The sequence below is a fragment of the Geotrypetes seraphini genome, chromosome 2 (genome assembly GCF_902459505.1).
Source record: "Geotrypetes seraphini chromosome 2, aGeoSer1.1, whole genome shotgun sequence".
NCBI classification, from domain to species: domain Eukaryota; kingdom Metazoa; phylum Chordata; class Amphibia; order Gymnophiona; family Dermophiidae; genus Geotrypetes; species Geotrypetes seraphini.
The window spans coordinates 417,266,804-417,290,163 of NC_047085.1; the positions used below are offsets into that span (position 1 = coordinate 417,266,804).

Consider the following 23,360-nt stretch of genomic DNA (forward strand, 5'->3'; position numbering starts at 1 on the left):
GCTTTGAAGTTGGGTATTCCTCTTCCATTGGCAAGTAGTTTTGCCTTCATCTGAATCGCAACAGTAGAGACTGATTCATTTTGCTCCCTTCTCTCCAGAATCCACTGCTTCAAGTCATCCTCCAGCTGAGGCCATTTTGGTTTGGCCCCACGACGTGCCCGTTTGCGCGGATTGCATTTCTCCAGTTCCTTCTTATCTTTTCTCCATTCACGCACCGATGTTTCTCCAACATCGAACTCTCTCGCTGCGGCCCATTTGCCTATTTCCTCAGCTTTCACAACTACTTTAAGCTTAAAGTCCGCTGTATATGACTTTCGTCTCATTCCTTCCATTATGGCGGTAAATTTAAATTTAATTGATAAATTCTACTACCGGGTAGATAAATGCAGAATACCAATCTGAAGAGATCAAATTACTGAAATGTGGGCTCTACATGAAGCATTAATCTTTTATAGCTTACCCAAAGGCTGAGATGCTGTTGTAAAGGCAAAATGGTATTTACTGGGCAAATTACAAGGCCAGATAGAGGGGGGACAAAGCCACATGGTCAAAAGCACACCGTGACAAAGGCCCGCCTTGGTGACAGATCAAAAGCGCGCCCCGACAACCCGGCGCAGAAAACTGAGCAGCAAGCATGCTCAGACCATCTTCTTTGTCTGTAGATGGTCTGCGCATGCTTACAGAGCGGCAAGCAGGACAGGGCGGCGAAACGAGCAGACGGGACCAGAATAGACTCGGGGCAGGGCTGGAAACGAGCAGTCGGGACCAGAGGAGACTCGGGGCAGGGCTGGAAACGAGCAGGCGGGACCAGCGGAGACTCGGGGCAGGGCTGGAAACAAGCAGGCGGGACCAGAGGAGACTCGGGGCAGGGCTGGAAACGAGCAGGCGGGACCAGAGGAGACTCGGGGCAGGGCTGGAAACGAGCAGGCGGGACCAGAGGAGACTCGGGGCAGGGCTGGAAACGAGCAGTCGGGACCAGAGGAGACTCGGGGCAGGGCTGGAAACGAGCAGTCGGGACCAGAGGAGACTCGGGGCAGGGCTGGAAACGAGCAGGCGGGACCAGAGGAGACTCGGGGCAGGGCTGGAAACGAGCAGGCGGGACCAGAGGAGAATCGGGGCAGGGCTGGAAACGAGCAGGCGGGACCAGAGGAGACTCGGGGCAGGGCTGGAAACGAGCAGGCGGGACCAGAGGAGACTCGGGGCAGGGCTGGAAACGAGCAGGCGGGACCAGAGGAGACTCGGGGCAGGGCTGGAAACAAGCAGGCGGGATCAGAGGAGACTCGGAGCAGGGCTGGAAACGAGCAGTCGGGACCAGAGGAGACTCGGGGCAGGGCTGGAAACGAGCAGACGGGACCAGAGGAGATTCGGGGCAGGGCTGGAAACGGCAGGCGGGACCAGAGGAGATTCGGGGCAGGGCTGGAAACGAGCAGGCGGGACCAGAGGAGAATCGGGGCGGGCGAAAGGAGAGTCGGGGTGGCCAGAGGAGAGTCGGGGCGGGCGAAAGGAGAGTCGGGCGGCGACGGGGGAGTCGGGGCGGCATGCGGGGTATACGTGTGTGTGCGGTATATAAAAATTTCTGTACATAAAGTTGTGTTTTTCGCGCTATACCCGTGTGCGCGTTTTACACGGGTGCGCGTTATCTATGTGAAAATACGGTAAATCCATGCAAGAAGCAAAAGTGTCCACGAAGAGTTCCTTTTACTAAGCTGAAGTATACACTAGTGCAGGGGTCAACAACCTTTTTAAAGCAAAGAGCCACTTTATCTTAAATGTTTGACCCAAGATTTACAAAGAGCAGCAATAGATAAAGAAGGGGGGGGGGGGGTTGAGAATGATTTTTAATGCAATATGGGGTATATATGCTTCTAACACAAACAACCTTCAAGTCTTTAAAGAAAATAAAGAAAAACAATTTAATGAGACTTTTGACACTGTATTTCTGCACAGAGTTGTTTCATGTCCATATCTTCCTCTCTCCCAATGTACCATATCTTCCTCCCCTCTACTCCTATGCCCATATCTCCATCTCTCCTCATGCACCATCTAACCCTCCCCTCAGCCCTTATGTCCTTCTCCTTCTCATCCCTCCTGCAACACATTTCCTTCCCCTCAACCCAACTCACAAATATTATGCTCTTTCTTGCTTTAACAGGTCAGTGGTGTTTCTACAGCTGCCTTCCACTAACCGGGAAGCTTCTACTCTGTCGCTTCCTGCCTGGGCAGAAACAGGAAGTTCTAACAGAGGGCAGGACGCAGCAGAGAGGCTTCCGGGATAGCAGCAGGCAGCTGTAGGAATTGCTGCCACTAACCCGCTGAAGCAAGAGAAGAGCCGTAGCCACATGATGAAGAGTCGCATGTGGCTTGCGAGCCGCAGGTTGCTGACCCCTACTCTAGTGTGTGTTTACTACAGCTTAAAAGAGGGGGTGTCTGGGGATAGAGAATGGGTGTTTCTGTGCTAACTGATAAGCACAAGATTAGAGTGTGAGCCTTTACCACCTACAAATTAGATTTTGGTACTTGCTCACACACTAAGTTACTAATGGCAACATTAGCGCATGGCTATTAATTTGGAAAAAGGAAAATCAACCATTTTTCAGCATCCTTAGTGCACAAGAAAGACTTGCATATAGGCTGGCTCAGGCCACCTTTTGGATGGAGACGGTCCAGAGTAAGGCTACTAAAATGGTGCATGGTCTTTGTCATAAAACATGTGGGGACAGACTTAAAGATCTCAATATGTATACTTTGGAGGAAAGGCGGGAGAGGGGAAATATGATAGAGACGTTTAAATACGCATGAGTTGAGTCTCTTTCATTTGAAAGGAAGCTCTTGAATGAGAGGACATAGGATGAAGTTAAGAGGTGATAGATTACTCCTGAGCCTAAGGAAATACTTTTTTACAGAAAGGGTGGTAGATACATGGAACAGTCCCCCGGTAGAAGTGGTGGAGACAAACTGTGTCTGAATTCAAGAAGGTGTGGGATAGGCACTTGGGATCTCTTAGAGAGAGGAAGAGATAATGGTTACTGCGGATGGGCAGACTAGATAGGCCATTTGGCCTTTATCTGCCATCATGTTTCTATGTTTCAGTAAAAAGAGGCCTAAGAATGTTGCACATTCTTGGGTTCTGAAGGGAGGAATGCTTATCCACATCCTCTCATTACTCCCTCCTCCTCCCTATAATAATAATGTTCCAGCTGTTGTTCATTATTTCCCACCTCAATACCCAAGCAAAGACATAATGCCACAGAAAGGTGAGTCTATCCAGTTTGAGTTGGGGATGAAACAGAACTCTTAACAAACTGAGCAGCATCTCTGGGGGTAGGGTAGTGGGGGTGGAGGAAGATGAGTAGAGTATTAGAGCATCACCAAGGGACAACCGTGGTGAACATGTGGAGTTGTCACTGAAGGTGGAAAAGCCATACTGAGTTAGACCAAAGACTGTGAAGGCCAGTATCCTATTTCTGACAGTGGCTATTCCAAGTCACAAGTACCTAGCAGATTCCAAAAAGTAGATCTATTTTTTATAGTTCATTTCCAGGGGTGAGCAATGGCTCTCTGAAGTTTGCCTAGGTCATGTTTTTATGGACATTTCCTCCAGGAACTTGTCCAAATATTTTTTTATATCCCATTACATTTGCCTTGACTGCACCCACTTGCAACACATTCCACAACTTAATATACACTGTAGGAAAAAAAAAAAAAAAAGCATCCTACAATATATTTCCATTCTGCTGGCCATTTTGTTGTTTGACAAGCCAAACTGTTCTCTATTTAAGTTTTCCACTCCACTCATGATTTTATAAGCATGTCTCATATCCTATCACTAGGGAAGGAGGATAATGTGAGGAGGTTGGAGCATGGACCTCAAGGATTCTTCATGCATACTCTGTTTATAATGGTGTCTAATTTGCTGCAAAGGTTCAAGGTTATGCCTTTAGAGAACACTAATGAAAGCACATTTTTCATACTGTAATTTTTAATGAAGGGCAATGTAGACAGAGTATTCACACAAAAGAGATTATCCAATCCATACTCTTTGGTAAAATAGCATCTAGCTTATTAAATTATTTCTCAAAAGACTGAATTTCCTCAACTGCTATTATCATCATGATGAATGCTCACTTGAGCTTCTGTAGATATGCCAAAACCAGCTGCCCTCTGGCATTCTATTTGGCTATGATGCGACCCTAATATTTTTATGTGTTGACTTAGAACTGGTTGTTGCATACAGAACTGAGCACTACTGTATTTTATTAGCACACAGGTAACTAATTATAACTGTAATCCATTATCTTTAATTATTATTTTAAAAAATATCAGCAATTAGCCTATTAGGCTTTTGCAGTCTTTGCTAATTTAAGATTTAATTACTTGAGTGTCTAGCTGGGAAATGCAGTAGGTAGAAAGACAGCTGGGTCTCATTTACCTTGAGGCAACAAGGAAGAAAATATTCTAGGCCATCAACTTCCAGGGGAGGATCTGCAAAGCATGTTTAGAAATGCCTAAAAAGCTTGAGGGATAAATCCCTACTGTAGATGTCAGTGTTATTCAAATTGTCATAAGATGAAATGACTCATTTATTGATAGGAATCTGTACGCAATCAGTTTACAACAGAACTATTATTGAATTCTAAATGAAAATTTCAACATATATTTAATAAACCTAGGGGTCTTTTACTAAGGCACGCTAGCTAGCTAAATGCTAACGCGTTCATAGAATATAATGAATTGGCTAGCGTGTTTTAGTAAAAGACCCCCCAATTAAAAAAAAAACAAACAACTTATTTTGCGCAGATGCTGCTGTCAGAGCTCTGAATCTCCTACCTGGTTTGGACTGTTTCTGTCCATTCCCTGTCATTTGTGCACGATGGGGAAGAGAAGGAGAAAGTTTTGGCAGGTGCCTCTAGCTCTGGCTTCAACCCTGGTGATGAGACAGTCTACTTTGGAGGAATTTGGGGCTCTTTCTGACTTTTAGAAAAATGACCTCTTCTGCACTGCCAGAGGGTTTCTCAACCAGCAGCAGTATCAAAGGGTTTCTTTAAGCCCCGCACCATGACGCTGAAACCGTGGATTGAAGACAAAGTTTTATTTTATTTTTCTTTCCAGCTTATGATCTATCTTTAATCTTATCTATTGTTTTGCCTTTTGTCTTTGTTTTGTTCTATTTCTATCATTTAAATTTCTCCAGAATTCTACTGTTCAACGGCTCCCCTTCTGCTTCTATTCCTTTCTCTCCTCTCTTCTACCTTCCAAAGTATTTAGATCAATGCTATCTTGTTAAAATGTTTATTTTATTTTTATTTTTCCTCTAACTCTACTTTTCACTTCTCTATTACCCTCCAGGTACTTTAGTTAGATTGTGAGCCTTCGGGACAGTAAGGGAATTTTTCAAGTACCTTTCTTATTTCTAATCTTAATGTATATTTTCTGTAAACCGCTTAGAACCTAACGGATGTAGCGGTATATAAGAAATAAATTACATTACATTACATTACATTACATATTCGGCTCTCCAGAAGCCCAGAACTTCATTTGCTACTAGAGTGAATGGTATAAGAACATAAGAATTGCCGCTGATGGGTCAGACCCAGGGTCCGTCGTGCCCAGCAGCCCGATCACGCGGCAGCCCTCTGGTCAAAGACCAGCACCCTAACTGAGCCTAGCCCTATCTGCGTACGTTCCAGTTCAGCAAGAACTTGTCTAACTTTGTCTTGAATCCCTAGAGGGTGTTTTCCCCTATGACAGACTCCGGGAGAGCATTCCAGTTTTCTACCATTCTCTGGGTGAAGACATAGGAGAAGGAAGTACTAATTAAAAACTAAAGTGCATAAGAAAAATAACTATAATATTATTCCATGTGTGTCTTCATTTCCTCTATCTTTGGATAGGGATAGATAGTTAGCCCTCTCAGTAAATGGTAAAGTTTCTGGTGGCATTAACAACACTTCTTTCAAACATTTTCTAACCATATCAATTGGTGAAATCAGTGGTGACTTAGGAAGTTGAAAAATCTTAAAGTACTTTTTCTAGTTTGATTTTCTAAGTATTCCATCTTTCTAGCCATAGATATCGTTAACTAAGAATCCAGAGTCTCCACTTTAAGCACTTGCTGATTAACAACTTAACGCTGGGCATTAGACATCTTAGTAAAAACCCACCAACCCTCGATTTAAAGAAGAATTAACTGTATCAGCTTTTCTGTGTAATAGTGGGAACTAGTCAGGAGGCCAATTCTTAGCCTATAGGGGGAACGTGTGTTTACTTTCCAAGTAATCAATACAATATTGCATAATTGTATTCCTTATGTATCCTAGCTTGTCTAAGCACTAAAGTTTCATACCTAATTTGCATTTTCTGATCATTATTAATTGCCACTTGCAATAAAAATAAATATTCTATTTTGCTAACACGGAGACTGGTCTATTTGCTTATCAGTAATCCTACTGGCACAGGGGGTTTGGATTTAGATCTTTGGGAATACAGGTAAATATAGATAAATATAAATAAAGAGATTTCATAAACTACAGTGCAAACATATTATAAATTTTGTATTCCAATATCCTAGATTATAGCCAGGCCATGTAGGCAACCCCTGTAGCCCTCATTAGTATACTTACAACATGATGCTCGCCTAGAAAAAGTGGGGTTGAGTGCTTAAGAGAAAAGTTCTTTATGGATGAATGACTTGTTAGGCCCAAGAGTGGGGTAGTCCTGCTGTAGTAGGAAAAACCAGATAGATAACTGGATTTTTGTCTTGCAAGGCAGGAATGTAAAGTTATACATAAGTAGACCTAGGTGTCAAGGTACAAGTGGGGGGGGGTCTGGTGGCCATGAGAAAAATCGTTTTATGGGAGGTCACTGGAGAATGGGTAGTGTGAAGGGGTTTTGTTTTTTTTTTTGGGGGGGGGGAAGTTAGCAGCAATTTTTTAGTGGCATCAAAGAAATATTAGAAGAGCTTATGCCCTTTTTGTATTTCCGCCTGTTAAGGGCTGCAAAAGTAAAAAAATATCATGATCATATTCTTTCCTTTCAGGCAACTCTTTATGACAAGGACTTTTATAATAATAATATAATAATAATAACTTTATTCTTCTATACCGCCACAGTCGAAAGACTTCTAGGCGGTTCACAGCGAAGAAGGCTGAACAATCAGCGAATTACAGAATGCAAAAAGTGAGGGTACAACTTATTACATAAGAAATAGATAAAACGACAGCATATTACATCGAGATTGACAGAGGGAAAATATAACTTAGTAAGTGAAACAAAGAAACATAGAAATAATCAGCAGATAAGGGCCACGGCCCATCTAGTCTGCCCACCCCAATGACCCTCCCCTACCTTTCTCTGTGAATAGATCCCACGTGTCTATCCCATTTGGCCTTAAAATCAGGCACGCTGCTGGCCTCAATAACCTGAAGTGGAAGACTATTCCAGCGATCAACCACCCTTTCAGTGAAAAAGAATTTCCTGGTGCAGTTTCCCGCCCCTGATTTTCCACGGATGCCCCCTTGTTGCTGCGGGACCCTTGAAAAAGAAGATATCTTCTTCCACCTCAATGCGGCCCACGGTGAGGCTTCTGTTTAGGAGATGAATTTGTCAAATAATACGGTTTTAATTGCTTTCCGGAATGCGCCATGGTTCCATTAATGTAATTTCCCAGCCAGGACTGCTGTTTACTTGCTTGGAACATGAAGGACCTGTCCAAAAAGGATTTGAATTTGCAGCCTGTGATCTTTGGGTATGTAACTATGCTACGGTTTCTGGTTGGTCGTGTGTGATTGTGTAATATGAAATGTGGTAGTAGGTAAGAAAGCGCTAGTCCCCTGCTTGAAACAAATACAGGCAAACTGCTTGAAACAAATACAGGCAAACTTGAATAGTATTCACGCCTTGTAGCATGGCCGTCCCATAGGGCATAGCAGGGATCGGCACACAACCACTAGATAGCCCTGGTGTGCTTCCCCAAGAGGGAGGAAGTACCTCTGGTGGAGAGCTTACCTTGTGGATAAAAGTCAGAATGGCACCACACAGGTAAGCAGTCAAAGTAAAGCAATCAAATTTATTAATCATCCAAACTTGGCAAAACAAAAATGTGGCAAAAGGAATCCAAAACCATCAACAATCATGAGTGAACCAAAACAATAATGCAGCACTCACCAGCCTGGTCTGGTTAATTTCTAAGCGTTCAGCTTATGTCCCAGGTAAGTCCTAGCAAACACTGGCCTCAATAGAATAAAGCATAAGTACGGTCACAAGTAGTCCTTGGGCCAAACACAAAACTATATCTTTGCAATGCTGTATCTCTTCTCTCCTTTGCAGGGATAAGGAGCAGAAGGTTGGTGGATTTACTAAGGTAGTACCTCACTGAAGCAAAGTACAAAAATAAACTCTCAAAAACCCACCACAAGATGTCAGGCAAATCCTGCCCCAATCTTCAGGGTTTTCACAACTCCAAAAAGGACATTGCTAGTGCTGCCTAATTGCATCTAATCCTCTGTTTGCAGTGGCCATTTTGAATTTTTTTTTAAAAAAAAACTCCAACTTTCAAGCCACAAAATAAATTACTGGCAACTTTCCTTCCTCAACAAGCACAATCCATTCACTTTCTCAGCTACTGAAACACTTCTGCAGCTGAATAATTGTCCCAGCAGCAAAACAGCCAAACCCCAAAAATCAAGAAAAAGAAAACTTTTCAAAACAAACACACAGTTCATTCAGCTTACTTCCATTTCCTCTGGAAGAGAAAGCTCTGGCAGAGCATTCCAGTCCATATCTTCTGGTTCCTCTGGGTTTCTTCCTCTGCCTCTGGGCTTAGCATTTCTATATCTGCTGGTTCCTGAGAAGGTGAAGGCTCTTTCAACATGAGAGCTTCCCTGGGATGCCCCCTCCTTTCAGACAGCCAGCTCTCTAAGAGCTCAAGAGCTGCTGTGCCACGCCCAGCCCTACATGGGGGAAGGGCTTTCTGCACCTGAGGCTGCCTTCTAACCTGTTTGGTCAACAGATTTAAAGATGGAGGATTTAAAGGGACCAAACTGTTTTCCCCAGGGCTATGTACTGAGTCCTGACTAAACTCAGCCTGAACAGCAGGAACATACTGGTTGGCTCTAATCATTTTCACTGGGCGGTTTCTGGGGCTCTTAACTGGTACAAGGCCATAACGGGAGTCGTGCTTGTGATAGCTTCCATTGGCAACCAGTGCAACCTTTTGTAGTAAGGGCTAATGTGGTCGTTTTTCCTCAATCCGAAGATCAAGCGAACTGCAGTGTTTTGCACTATTCTTAATTTTTGTACTGTTTCTTTGGGATACCTAGATAAATGATATTGCAGTAGTCCAGAATTGATAGGATCAGAGACTACACCAGTAATCTAAAGGATGTAGCGTCAAAGTATTTTTTAATGGTCCTTAGTTTCCATAGTGTACGAAAGCATTTTTTCACCACTAAGTTTGAGTGGTCAGCCATGGTTATGTGTGTGTCCAGTGTGATTCCTAGTATTTTTATGGTTTTGGAGATTGGGTATTCATGGCCGTTTAATTGTAAAGATGTTCTGGTAATTTTGCCCTTGGGGCTTGCCAGGAAGACTTTTGTCTTTTCTGTGTTTAGTTTCAGTTTGAAGTCGATTGTCCATTTTTCGATTTCTGTCATTATGTGAGAAAGTTGATCTATAATTTCATTTGTTATGTCATTTAAGGGGATTAAGATAGATATATCATCTGCATATATATAATAGTTTAAGTTTAACTTTTGTAATAGATGGCCTAAAGATGAGATATAAATGTTGAATAGTGTGGGTGATAGTGAGGAGCCTTTGGGAACCCCCGAGGGGTTTTTCCATGGGTTAAAGTAATTCCCGTCGCTGGCCACTCGGTATGATCTGTTTGTTAGGAATTCCTGGAACCATTTCTTTACTTTTCCCGAGAGCCCCATTGCGTATAGGCATAGTAGCATTATTTTGTGGTCTACTAGATTGAATGCACTACTAAGGACTAATTGTAAAATCAGAGCACTTGTACCTTTGCTGAAAAGGACATAGAGGTGGTTTAGGATGGAAGCTATGACTGTTTCCGTGCTGTATCTTTTTATGAAACCTGATTGATGTTCACTAAGAATGTTAAATTTATCTAGGTAGTTCACTAGTTCCAAGTTGACTAATCCTTCCTGTAGTTTAGCGAATAGGGGGATGCTTGCTATAGGCCTGTAGTTGGATGTCAGGGCTATTGAGTTTTTCTGATCTTTGGGGATAGGTGTGATCAGTATGTGCCCCATGTCCTCATTCAATATTCCGTTAGTAAGAGTAGTTGTTGGCCAAGTGAATAGTTCCTTTTTAAAATCAGGTGGAGCAACTTCATGATCTTCAAGGGACATTTGTCCAGTAAGCAGTTTGATTTGGTGTATTTATTGAACAAAGTTAAGAATTGATGCCAGTTTGGGAACTCAAAATGGTCCCAGAGCATGTCTGCTCTGGACTCTTGCTCGTGGGGTCCAAAACAGAATTGTGTGTTGGTTTTGGGTATAGTTATTGTTGCTCTTAGGTCGGTGATTTTATTTTTAAAGAAATTGGCTAGGGTTTGAGCAGATGGAGTGCACTCGTTGTGCTTTTTCAGAATCCGAGTAGTGTCTGTTATCGTTTTTACTAGTTTGAACAGTTCTTTACTATTTATTTTTGATGTACCTATTTTCTGTGCATAGTGTTTTTCTTTGATCAGAGTTTTGTTTTTTTCATTTTTTGTTTCCAATTTGTCTTGTCTTTCTCTTTGTTTGTTTGTTTTTTTTGACACCGTCTCATTCCTATTTACGTTTCAGAAAGCAATTAAAAACTTTTCTCTTTTCAAAGTTTATAACTAATTAGATTCGCCATGGTGCATTTTTATTTGTTTTCTTTTAACTTAATCTTTTGGAAACTGCATTGAACTTCAAGGCTATGCGGTCCAAAAATCTGATTTTATGTTATGTTATATGTTTGAAGGAGCCCTTTGATGACTGACATGTTTTTCATTTAAACAATTTATACCTCGTCTCACTTACCATTTTGAGCGGTTTCCAAACTGCACTCACAATAAAATGCAAATACAAACAAGACTTAAGACAAAGAATAAAATATTTGCTACAATATCTTCCCTAGCTAAACAAAAACATTCCATCATAAGAAAAACAACAAGAAAACAAAAACCTTACGCAAAGGCTTTCACAAATAGATAAGCCTTCAATTGTTTCCTAAGCTGTAAATAAGAGGTGATCATTGTTAACTCCAGTGGCAAAGAATTCAAAAACATTGTACCAGCCACTTCCACACAGCAGTCTGATGGATATGTACTTGATGAAAAGGGCGCACTTAATAAAAATTTAGAGCAGAACATAACGAATGTATCAGTAACAGATTTTAAATTGAACCCTCCACTTATGTTTATTAAGTCGATGGCCCGGACATCAGGTGATCCCAAAGATGGATCTACAAACAACGGCTCAAATAAACGGGAAGATCATGCAGAAATTGAAAGTGACAGAGAAAGAGCGCAAAAAGAAACAAAAAGAGTTATAAAGACTGGAAAGTCCAAGAAGACAACACAAAGGGATCTCAAATGTATGTACACGAATGCCAGAAGCTTATCAAACAAAATGAAGGAACTAGAAGCACTAGCAAGACAAGAAGAACTAGATATCATTGGAATAACCGAAACTTGGTGGAATGAAGAAAATGAATGGGACACAGTACTTCAGGGATACAAACTATACAGAAGAGATAGAATGGGGCAAAAAGGGGGTGGTATTGCCCTGTATGTCCATGAAGGAGTCGAGTCCATTAGAGAAGGGAAGACGGAAGGAAAAGAAAAACTAGAGTCCCTCTGGATAAAGATTCCAGGACAGAGCGGAGCAGACGCAAAAATTGGCCTCTACTATCGACCCCCAGCACAAACGGAAGAAGCAGACACAGCAATGATGGAGGAAATCAACCATGAATGTAGAACAGGAAACGTAACGATCATTGGAGACTTCAACTTTCCGGGGATAAACTGGAACATAGGAACCTCAAATTGCAGCAGGGAAACAAAGTTCCTGGAAACAATAGGAGACTGCTTCCTGGAACAATTGGTGGGAGAATCGACAAGAGGAACCGCAACCTTGGACTTAGTCCTAAATGGCATAACTGGAAGGACAACAGATGTGGAAGTCTCGGTCCCGCTGGGGACGAGTGATCACAACATGATCAAATTTAAAATTGGCATTGGGAAGGGGAAGCGAACCAGGACCCAAACCACAACTTTTAACTTCAAAAAAGGGAACTATGATAGCATGAGAGCCATGGTAAAAAAACGACTCAAGAAAATGACAGCCAAAATCAAAACGGTTGACCAAGTATGGTCCCTACTAAAGAACACCATCACTGAAGCGCAGATTCTCTACATTCCGCAGATATCCAAAGGAAGGAAAAATAAGAACAAAGGAGAACCAGCTTGGCTAAATAAAGGGGTGAAGGAAGCGGTAAGGGAAAAGAGGAACTCGTTTAAAAAATGGAAACAAGAAGGAACAACGGAAGCCTGGAACAGTCACAAGGTCGATCAGAAGAAGTGTCACAAGGTGGTAAGAGACGCAAAAAAGGCCTATGAGGAAAAAATAGCGCAAGACACCAAAAACTTCAAGCCCTTTTTTAGATACATAAAAGGGAAAAAAACAGCAAAGGAGGCAATGGGCCCTCTCGATGATCAAGGAATAAAAGGGTGCATCAAGGAAGACAAACAAATTGCGGATAGGTTAAATTCATTCTTCGCATCTGTCTTTACCAAGGAGAACACTACAACAATGCCCGAACCAGGGAAAGCATTCAGGGGAGAAATTGAGGATAGCCTCATTACAGTGGATGTGGACTTGGACATGATATACTATCAAATCGATAGGCTAAAAAGTGACAAGTCCCCTAGACCGGATGGAATTCACCCGAGAGTACTAAAGGAACTTAAGATGGAAATCGGAGAGCTTTTACAAACCCTAGCCAACTTGTCAATTAGAACCGGAAAAATACCAGACGACTGGAAGATAGCAAATGTCATTCCAATCTTCAAAAAAGGATCGAGAGGGGAACCGGGCAACTATAGACCTGTGAGTCTTACGTTGGTTCCTGGGAAGATGGTTGAAGCAATAATCAAGGATAGCATAGTGCAACACCTGGAGAATCATGACCTGATGAGAGCTAGTCAACACGGCTTCAGGAAGGGGAAGTCATGCCTGACGAATTTACTTCAATTTTTTGAGAAGGTGAACAAACAAATTGATAGCGGAGACCCGGTGGATATAATATATTTGGATTTCCAGAAGGCGTTCGACAAGGTTCCACATGCTAGGCTTCTGAGGAAACTACAAAGCCATGGGATTGAAGGGGATATACTACGATGGATAGCAAATTGGCTGGAGAACAGATTGCAGGGGGTAAGCATAAATGGAAAGTTCTCGGACTGGGAAAATGTGACAAGCGGTGTGCCCCAAGGCTCAGTTCTTGGACCCATATTATTCAATATATACATAAATGACCTGGAAGAGGAAACCACGAGTAATATAATCAAGTTCGCAGATGACACGAAACTATGTCGACCAGTTGGATCACATAAGGACATTGAAGAACTCCAGAGAGATCTGAACCAGCTAGAAAAATGGGCAGAAAAGTGGCAGATGAAGTTTAATGTAGACAAATGCAAAGTGATGCATCTGGGTACGAAAAACAAGGAACATGATTATATAATGTTAGGTGTGACATTGGGCAAAAGCGAACAAGAAAAGGACCTGGGGGTACTGATAGACAGGACCCTGAAGCCATCGGCACAATGCGCAGCGGCGGCAAAGAAAGCAAACAGGATGTTGGGCATGATAAAAAAGGGTATTATAAGTAGATCGGCGGAAGTCATCATGCCTCTTTACAGAGCAATGGTCAGACCACACCTGGAGTACTGTGTCCAACACTGGTCTCCTTACCTAAAGAAGGATATAACTCTGCTGGAGAGGGTGCAGAGGCGAGCCACGAAGCTAGTAAAAGGTATTGAGAATTTGAGCTACAAAGAACGCCTCGTAAAACTAGGATTGTTCACCCTCGAGAAGAGAAGGCTGCGAGGGGATATGATAGAGACTTTCAAAATACTAAAAGGTTTTGACATAATAGAACAAGAAGCATCATTATTGACGTTGTCAAATGTGACTCAGACGAGAGGCCATAGACTAAAATTGAGGGGCGACAAGCCCAGGACTAATATCAGAAAGTTCTGTTTTACACAGCGAGTGGTGGACGCTTGGAATGCTCTCCCGGAGGAGGTGGTGACGGAAATCTCCATTATGGGATTCAAGTGCAAGTTGGACGCACATCTGCTTGCAAATCACATTGAGGGATATGGGAAAACAGGGTCTTCATCAGGGAACACCTAGGACGTAAACAGGGAACACCTGGATTGGCCTCCGCGTGTGTGGGTCACCGAACTGGATGGACCAATGGTCTGATTCGGTGGAGGCATTTCTTATGTTCTTATGTAAGAACGTTATATACTGCATAACAGCCTAAAAGGATCTAAGCGGTTTACAATACACAATTCATATTCGTCAAGAAAAGAACTCCATTAAAAATAGAAAAGAAAAGATTACGAACAAAAGTTTTTTAAAAAAAATTTTTCATAAAATATCATAGCAAATGTCTCAATAATATCATAACAATTATCTCAACAATAACAATTCTAATAATAAAACAATAAAACACAGATCACAGTCTCAAACTCATTCTAAGTTGAGAAAGCCAATTGGAAAAAATGTGCTTTTAAGGACTCCTTTTACAAAGGTGAGTTAGGGCCATAATGCACGGAATAGCACATGCTAAATTGCCCCGTGCGCTAGCCACTACCACCTCCTTTTAAGCAGGTGGCAATTTTTCAGCTAGCGCGCACTAATCCGGTGCGTGCGCTAAAAACGCTAGCACACCTTTGTAAAAGGAGCCCTAAATGTCTTTTAAAATTTGTATATGATTCTTCTTTTCTCAAGTCTCTGGGCAGATTATTCCATAACCGTGGAATTAAATTTAAAAAATGCACAATCTCTAATTGATGCAAAATGTGCCTTCAAATCTGGGGAAATATGATCAAAATGAGAGATCCCCCAAACTACCCAGCCAGTTCTCCATTCTGAGCTACCTTCAACACCTGGAGACAATGCCTTGGTCTCCCCAAAGAGAAGGCATTAGAAAAATCAGACATTGGAATAATGTACAATTGTACTGCCATCCTAAAATTCTCTCAGTAGAACAAATCCTGTAGCCTTCATACTAGACTCAGTTTAGAAATTCTCTTAATAACTTGTTGCAATTGATATTTAAATGGCAGAGCAGGATCTAAAACCACCCCAGATAGCGTATCTGATGAGACACAAGCCGATATGCCAGGAAGAATTTTAAGGCAAAATGTTTGTGCAGCTGTGACTGTCAAAGAAAATGGGGGTCAAATTCTACTACAAATTTAAAATGACAGAAAATTAATACATAAAAAAACAACAACTCTACCCTTTCTGCATCTGGCTTTTTTCCTTCATCTCGCTCTCTGTTCTGACTCATCCTATTTGATTAGGTGCCCATTTTATCACTTGCACTTTTGTCCCTGGCTCCTTCCTATTATCTCTTCTTCTCTAACTGATCTATCTCCTCCTTCCCTCCCATTCTGAGCAATTATTGCAGCTGCTGCCTTATTCCACCTAGATATATAAAAGCCAAGGTCAAACAAGCAAGTTGTTGGCGACAATCTTTTATTGGAACAATACATTTGAGTAGTTAACTCTGGAAATGAGTTATAAGTTACATGAAAAACATTTTTTTTATGCTAGCAGAAGCTGCCTGTTCGGCTTTGTGGAATCAGCTATAAGGCTGCCAACCCAAAGATGGATCATACATGCATATTCAGATTCTAACTGTAAAATATGCTAGGTTGCCCATTCCCTCTTGCTGCCATCCCTGAACTCCCACCTGACACTGTCTGGGGTGCCAGGGTTCAGGTCTGGGGGGAATGGCGTCATGAGTTTGGGGGAGCTTGCTGGCATGAGGGAATGGGCATCCTTCATGCCTACTGTGAGTAAGGGGGGGTGTTCCAGCAGGTTGGGAGTGGGCATCCCTCCTGCAAAGAAGACTTCGACAGGGGGTTCGGAGGTGGCAGTGGTTGGAGGAATTGGGCATCCCTCCTGCCACAGACAATGTCAGGTGGGAGTTCGGGGTGGCATCGGGAGTGGGTATCCCTCATGCTGGCCAACTTTGTGGGGGACGGGTTCCCTGCTGCAGCCACTCGGCTGATCGCAACAGGGAAATTTCCTTGTAGCAATCAGCTCAGTGACCACGTCTATTTTAAATGTAGACCAGCTTTCTGTTGGCCTACATTTCAGGCGCCTACCGTGGCCTTAGGAAGATGCCTAAGGTCGCTTAAGCTTGCCCATGGTCACTTCTGGGCAAAACCACACCCATGCCTAACCTTGGGCAAGCTTAAGCATCCCTCAGTACCTCCCTGCACCCACAACAGATACCTATAGTATAGATGGCCTGCCTCGGGTTTTTTTTTATAGAAAACATGTGTCCCTATTGGCTGGTTAGACAGCAGTAGGACACCTACCACTGCCTACAATCGAGGCGCCATTTACACAATTTGCCCCCCAAAGCCCTGATTCTATAAATGACACCTAAGGTTAGGCGCCTAGATTGGCACGCCTAACCAATCTAGGTACCTAACTTAATTGTTTTAAAGTTTAATCGGCACTGAGAATTGGTAATGAACAACTCGTAATTGACATTAATTGCACTTACCTGGATGGTAGGCGCCTACATCTTTGAAGTAAGCGCCTAGTCCAGGGGTAGGCAATTCCAGTCCTCGAGAGCCGCAGACAGGTCAGGTTTTCAGGATATCCACAATGAATATGCATGAGATAGACTTGCATCTCAAGGAAGCAGTGCATGCAAATCCATCTCATACATATTCATTGTGGATATCCTGAAAACCTGATTTGGCTGCGGCTCTCGAGGACCGGAATTGCCTACCCCTGGCCTAGTCCAATGTACCTACTAGAGGTGGTCAGGGGGCAGATCATAGGCATGATTTTCAGGTAGGCAACTGTTTTGGACTTAGGCGCACTCATTTATGTCAAGGAAACCCTGGAATAAATATGGTGTACCTATGGTTAGGACGCCTACCGATGCCTAAGCCCACTTTAGGCGCCACTAAGCATTAGTCTATAAAACGGGCCTTATATAGAATCACTCAGGTGCCATTTATACACTTTCCCTGAAATTACCGGTACATATTAAGAACATAAGAACTGCCATCTCCGGATCAGACCTTCGGTCCATCAAGTCTGACAATCCGCACACGCGGAGGCCCAGCCAGGTGTACACCTGGCGTAATTTTAGTCACCCATATCCCTCTATGCCTCTCATAAGGAGATGTGCATCTAGTTTGCTTTTAAATCCTAGAACGGTGGATTCCGCAATAACCTCCACTGGGAGAGCATTCCAGGTGTCCACCACTCGTTGCGTGAAGCAGAATTTCCTGATATTTGTCCTGGACTTGTCCCCCCCTTAGCTTCAGTCCATGTCCTCTTGTCCGTGTCACATTGGAAATTGTAAATAACTTTTCCTGCTCTATTTTGTCGATTCCTTTCAGTATTTTGAAAGTCTCAATCATATCCCCTCGCAGCTAGTATTCTATATAGGATGCTCACTTTTCTAACAAGAACACATGCAGAGTGCCCCTGTCTACATATCCCCCTAAAAAAATCTTGTCATTACAAGAAGTTCTTTGAGAGAACTCTCTCATTTCAGCTGCTAAATTGAATGTATGATTTGGAAAAATTATGTTAGAGGTTTCTTCCTATTTTGATTTCAGAAAACTGTTAAAGACATAACTAGTTGATAGGTTGGTATCTTAATGCATCCTGTTTTGACTTCATCAAGTTTTTTTTCTCATTTTAACCGGATGTATTTTTATTTGCAACCGCCTTGAACTTTCCCGGTATGACGGTATACAAGAAGAAATTATTATTATTATTATTGCGGCTCTCGAGGACTGGAATTGCCTACCCCCGGACTAGGCGCTTACTTCAAAGATGTAGGCGCCTACCATCCAGGGCAGGGTATTTTTGGGAGGGGACCTTAATGTGCTTCCGGACGGACGCTTAGATCATTCTAAAGGTGGGGATACTTCTACAAAGGGTCATACTAAGGCTTTCCGGGGGTTTATGCATGCTCTGGGATTGGTGGACTGCTGGCGTCTATTGCATGGGACTCAACGTAATTATACTCATTATTCGCATGCTCAAAAAACATATTCTAGGATTATACAGGGGGCGGAGATTGGGAGCATTCAGGTGTCAGATCATGCTCCAGTATCAGTAGATTGTACTGGGATAGTATTAGGGAGTGGTACTAGCTATTGGAGACTTAATGATTCGTTGCTTAATGCTCCTGAGGTGGAAGCTGAGATTCTTCAAAGTATAGCAACTTACTTGGAGTTTAATGATACGGGGGAGGTGTCTGATGGGATTCTGTGGGATGCCTTAAAATTTGTCTTGAGAGGGGTCTTTAATAAGTGGGGTGCTCGATTTAAACATCGACAAGCTCGAGCTCAGTTATGTCTTCGTGAACGCCTTCTTTCCTTGGAAATGATGCATAAGCGCTCGCCAGACCCTAGGATCTTGGCGCATTTACGCCAGGTGCGTGGGGACTTGTCGCAGCTTTAACTGGAAGAGCTTAATCATATGAGGGAGCGCTTTCAGTCCTATTTGTATGGCTCGTTACATTAAAATAAAGCAAGCCAGGGCTTCAATTACGGCAGTGCGTGACAGTGGAGGAATGGTGCAAGTCACGGATAAAGATATTGGTAACTCCTTTTGGGAATTTTATAAGCGGCTGTATAGCGCTGAAGGGGATGAGAGGCCTGAGGGGATTCGGGACTTTTTGGGTAGGGTTTGTTTACCTGAATTGTCTGTTGCTGACCGGGCAGAGATTAATGAGCCAATCACGCTAGGGGAGATTTTGGGGGTCATCCGAGATACGAAGCCTGGTAAATCCCCAGGGTTGGATGGCTACAAGGGCCATTTCTATCAAAAATTTGGTGCTCAGGTAGCCTTGAAAAAGAGAATGAAACGTGTTGGCGGTCGAGGGGATCTTATACTATGGCTGAAAGTTGAATATCCTTACTGGGTCACACCAATGGTCCATCAAGCCAGTAACCTGTTCTCACGGTACCCAATCCAGGTCACTAGTACCTGGCCAAAAACCAAGGAGTAGCAATATTTCATGCTACCAATACAGGGCAAGCAGTGGCTTCCCCCATGTCTCTCTCAATAACAGACTATGGACTTTTCCTCCAGGAACTTGTCCAAACCTTTCTGAAAACCAGCTACGCTATCCGCTCTTACCATTTCCTAATGTAAGTTAATACAAAGGTTCCTCTGGCACTTATCTGTCTTTATAAAATAACTGCATAAATGGCCAAATTGTCATACAGCTGCCCTCTCTACTAGATCTTATAAAATTATCATGTCTTTTTATGCTTCTTGATCTTTTGAAGCATTTTCTTTTCATCACCACCTTCAATAACTTATGGACCATTTAATTAATTTCATTAAAAACCCTACCACATTTAGTAGAATGCTCACACAGTCCACGTGACTTCAATGATCCCAACATTAAGTGGCCCTTTTACAAAGCCGCAGCAAAAAGTAGCCCTAGTGAGCCATTAAACAGGTCCTTCCTGTACACTACAGCCACTGTTTGCCACTGACAGAAAATGGATGATTTTTGATATTCCAATTTAATGGGTATGCACTAATGCTGCAATTGGCATGCATTTATTAACAAAAATTAGTGCATGAACCCTTACCACCTCCTATTTTGTATGTGGTATAGGCTCATATACTACCGTATTTTCACGTAGATAACGCGCACCCATGTAAAACGCGCTCACGGGTATAGTGCGCGGGAAACCGAAATATATGTAAAAAAATTTTGTATACCGCACACACTCATATACCGCGCATGCTGCCCGACTCTCCCGTCGCCGCCCAGCTCTCCTTTCGCCCGCCCCGACTGTCCTCTGGCCACCCCGACTCTCCTTTCGCCCGCCCCGACTCTCCTCTCCCCCTTGAAGTCCTGTCCCCACCCTGAAAGCCTGATGCCCCCCCCCCACGACGTCCGATTCACCCCCCCACCCCGCAGGACCGCTCGCACCCCCACCCCAAAGGACCGCTCGCTCGCACCTGCACCCCCACCCTGAAGGACCGCTCGCACCCCCACAGCCTCCCAACCCCCCCCATCATGTAGAAGCTCCTACCGGTGTCCTGCTGCTTCCTCTTGGCGGTCCCGGCCCTTCAGTGAGCCCTGCGCCTGCGCTGCTTCCTCTTCTGGCGGTCCCGCCCTTTCTCTGACGTCAAGCCCTCTTGCCCCGCCGACTCCCCGACACGATCGGGGCAAGAGGGAGCTCGAGCCCTCTTGCCCCCCCGACTCCCCAACTCCCCGACAATATCGGGCCAGGAGGGAGCCCAAGCCCTCCTGGCTCTGGCGACCCCCCCCCCCCGCTAGTTGTTCGGGCCAGGAGGGAGCCCAAGTCCTCCTGGCCCTGGCGACCCCCCCCCCGCTAGTTGTTCAGGCCAGGAGGAAGCCCAAACCCTCCTGGCCACGGCGACCCCCTATCTCCACCCCGCACTACATTACGGGCAGGAGGGATCCCAGGCCCTCCTGCCCTTGACGCAAACCCCCCTCCCACCAACGACCGCCCCCCCCAAGAACCTCCGACGGCCCCCCAGCCGACCCGCAACCCCCCTGGCCGACCCCCACGACACCCCCACCCCCCTTCCCCGTACCTTTGTGTAGTTGGCCCGACAGATGGGAGCCAAACCCGCCTGTCCGGCAGGCAGCCAACAACGGAATGAGGCCGGATTGGCCCATCCGTCCCAAAGCTCCGCCTACTGGTGGGGCCTAAGGCACATGGGCCTGAGGCACATGGGCCCAACCCGACCATGTGCCCAAGGCCCCACCCCCAGGAGGGACCTAAGGTTCCCGGGCCTATTCTGATTGGCCCAGCCGCCTTAGGCTCCACCAGTAGGCGGGGCTTTAGGACGGTTGGGCCAATCCGACCTCATTCCGTCGTTGGCTGCCTGCCGGACAGGCGGGTTTGGCTCCCGTCTGTCCGGCTAACTACACAAAGGTACGGGGAAGGGGGGTGGGGGTGTCGTGGGGGTTAGCCAGGGGGGTCGCGGGTCGGCTGGGGGAGCAGTCGGAGGTTCTTGGGGGGGGCGGTCATTGGGGGGAGGGGGGTTTGCGTCGAGGGCAGGAGGGCCTGGGATCCCTCCTGCCCGTAATGTAGTGCGGGGTGGGGGTAGGGGGTCGCCGTGGCCAGGAGGGTTTGGGCTCCCTCCTGGCCCGAACAACTAGCGGGGGGGGGGGGTCGTCAGGGCCAGGAGGACTTGGGCTCCCTCCTGGCCCGAACAACTAGCGGGGGGGGGGGGGTCGCCAGGGCCAGGAGGACTTGGGCTCCCTCCTGGCCCGATATTGTCAGGGAGTTGGGGAGTCGGCGGGGCAAGAGGGCTTGGGCTCCCTTTTGCCTCGATCGTGTCGGGGAGTCAGGGGAGCAAGAGGGCATGAGCTCCCTCTTGCCCCGATCTTGCCTCGTCGGGGGTGCCGCGGTTGGCTGGGGCAAGAGGGCTTGAGCTCCCTCTTGCCCCGATCGTGTCGGGGAGTCGGCGGGGCAAGAGGGCTTGACGTCAGAGAAAGGGCGGGACCACCGGAAGAGGAAGCAGCGCAGGCGCAGGGCTCACAGAAGGACCGGGACCGCCAAGAGGAAGCAGTAGGACACCGGTAGGAGCTTCTACATGATGGGGGGGGGTCGGGAGGCGGTGGGGGTGCGGGTGCGAGTGCGTGCAAGCGGTCCTTCGGGGTGGGGGTGCTGGTGCGTGCGAGCGGTCCCTTGGGGTGGGGGTGCGAGCGGTCCTGCGGGGGTGGTGAACTATGTAAAAAAAATTTTGTACAATGCGCTCACGCGTATAACGTGCAAGGTTATGCACGGTTTGTAAAAATCGTGTATAACGCGCGTTATATGCGTGAAAATACGGTAATTCTGAGCTAAGCCGTTAGTGCACAGCAATCTGGCTGCACTAACTGATTAGCACAGACACATCCACTCCCACTCTTTCCTCACCCCAACCCAGACAGGCCCCTTCGGTGATAAAATACATTTAAATTTTTAGCGCACTGGTAGTGCATACATATGTCAAATGTTAAAGGGTTCCTAAGATTCCTTGCTTTTTCCCTAGTGTAGAGGATATACAGATCCTGCTTATTAGAGATAGCTGGACAATAATTTGGGAGCCTCTACTAGAGTGCTGTGTATGAACTATGAACCAGAGAATGACAAAGGGAAAATATGCCCCCGTCCCCACGGGATCTCAATATCCCCCCATCCCTGTACTTCCACCATTCCTACAAGCTCCACCTTAACTGACCAAGTCTCGAACACTTATGATTTTAAAGTATTCAAGGCTTGTGAAGATGAGGACAGAACTTGCAGGAAGGAGGCAGGGACATGGACAGAGCTCATGCGGACAGGACAGGGATAGAGAGATCCTGCGGGAACAGGGAAAACCTGTCCCCGTGTCATTCTCTATGGAACATTTGGCCTCTATTAGTGAAAGGAGAGTGAATTTTTGATTGGGAAAATTCCAGCAGGCTACAGAAAGAACCAAGGCTGATCCTTCTGCCAAACCACAGCAGTAAGAGGCGATAATAATAATTATAACTTTATTCTTTTATACCACCATAACCAAAAGTTATAGGCGGTTTACACTAAAAAGAGCTAGACAATCAGCGAAACACAATAATACAGTAAAAAATACAAATATTTGTAAAATAGAATTTCAATAACAAAACTCTCATTAAATAATAAACTTATCGAACAAAGTGGTCTTAATTAATTTCCGAAAACAGCAATAGGATAACATAGCTTGCTGAATACATTTACCTAACCAAGATTGTTGCCTACCAGCTTGAAATGCTAGGGTCCTATCTAAGAAGGTCTTATATCTACACCCATTGATTTTTGGATAAGCAAATAAGTAGAAGTTTCTAGTTTCTCTTGATGGCCTTTTTAAGGGATATTGGCTTTGGTTTCAGATCCCCAGCCACTGCACCTTAAAGCACAGGGACCATGAGTTTGACCCTAAATAGCTGCCCAATTCCTTAACATCAGCGCAAGAGGATAGAATCTAATTTTAGGCTGCAACATCTCTCATACTTTTCTACCAAAAGAACTGGTCTTTGATTAGCAGCTTCTTTGAAGCATACTGTGTTGTCACTGAACATTTTGA

General features: G+C 44.8%; 1 protein-coding gene across 1 annotated transcript in view; it reads right to left on the reverse strand.

Moving 5' to 3' along the window:
* PPP1R9A (protein phosphatase 1 regulatory subunit 9A) overlaps positions 1–23,360 on the reverse strand; it is a 397,958-nt gene that overhangs the window by 161,537 nt on the left and 213,061 nt on the right.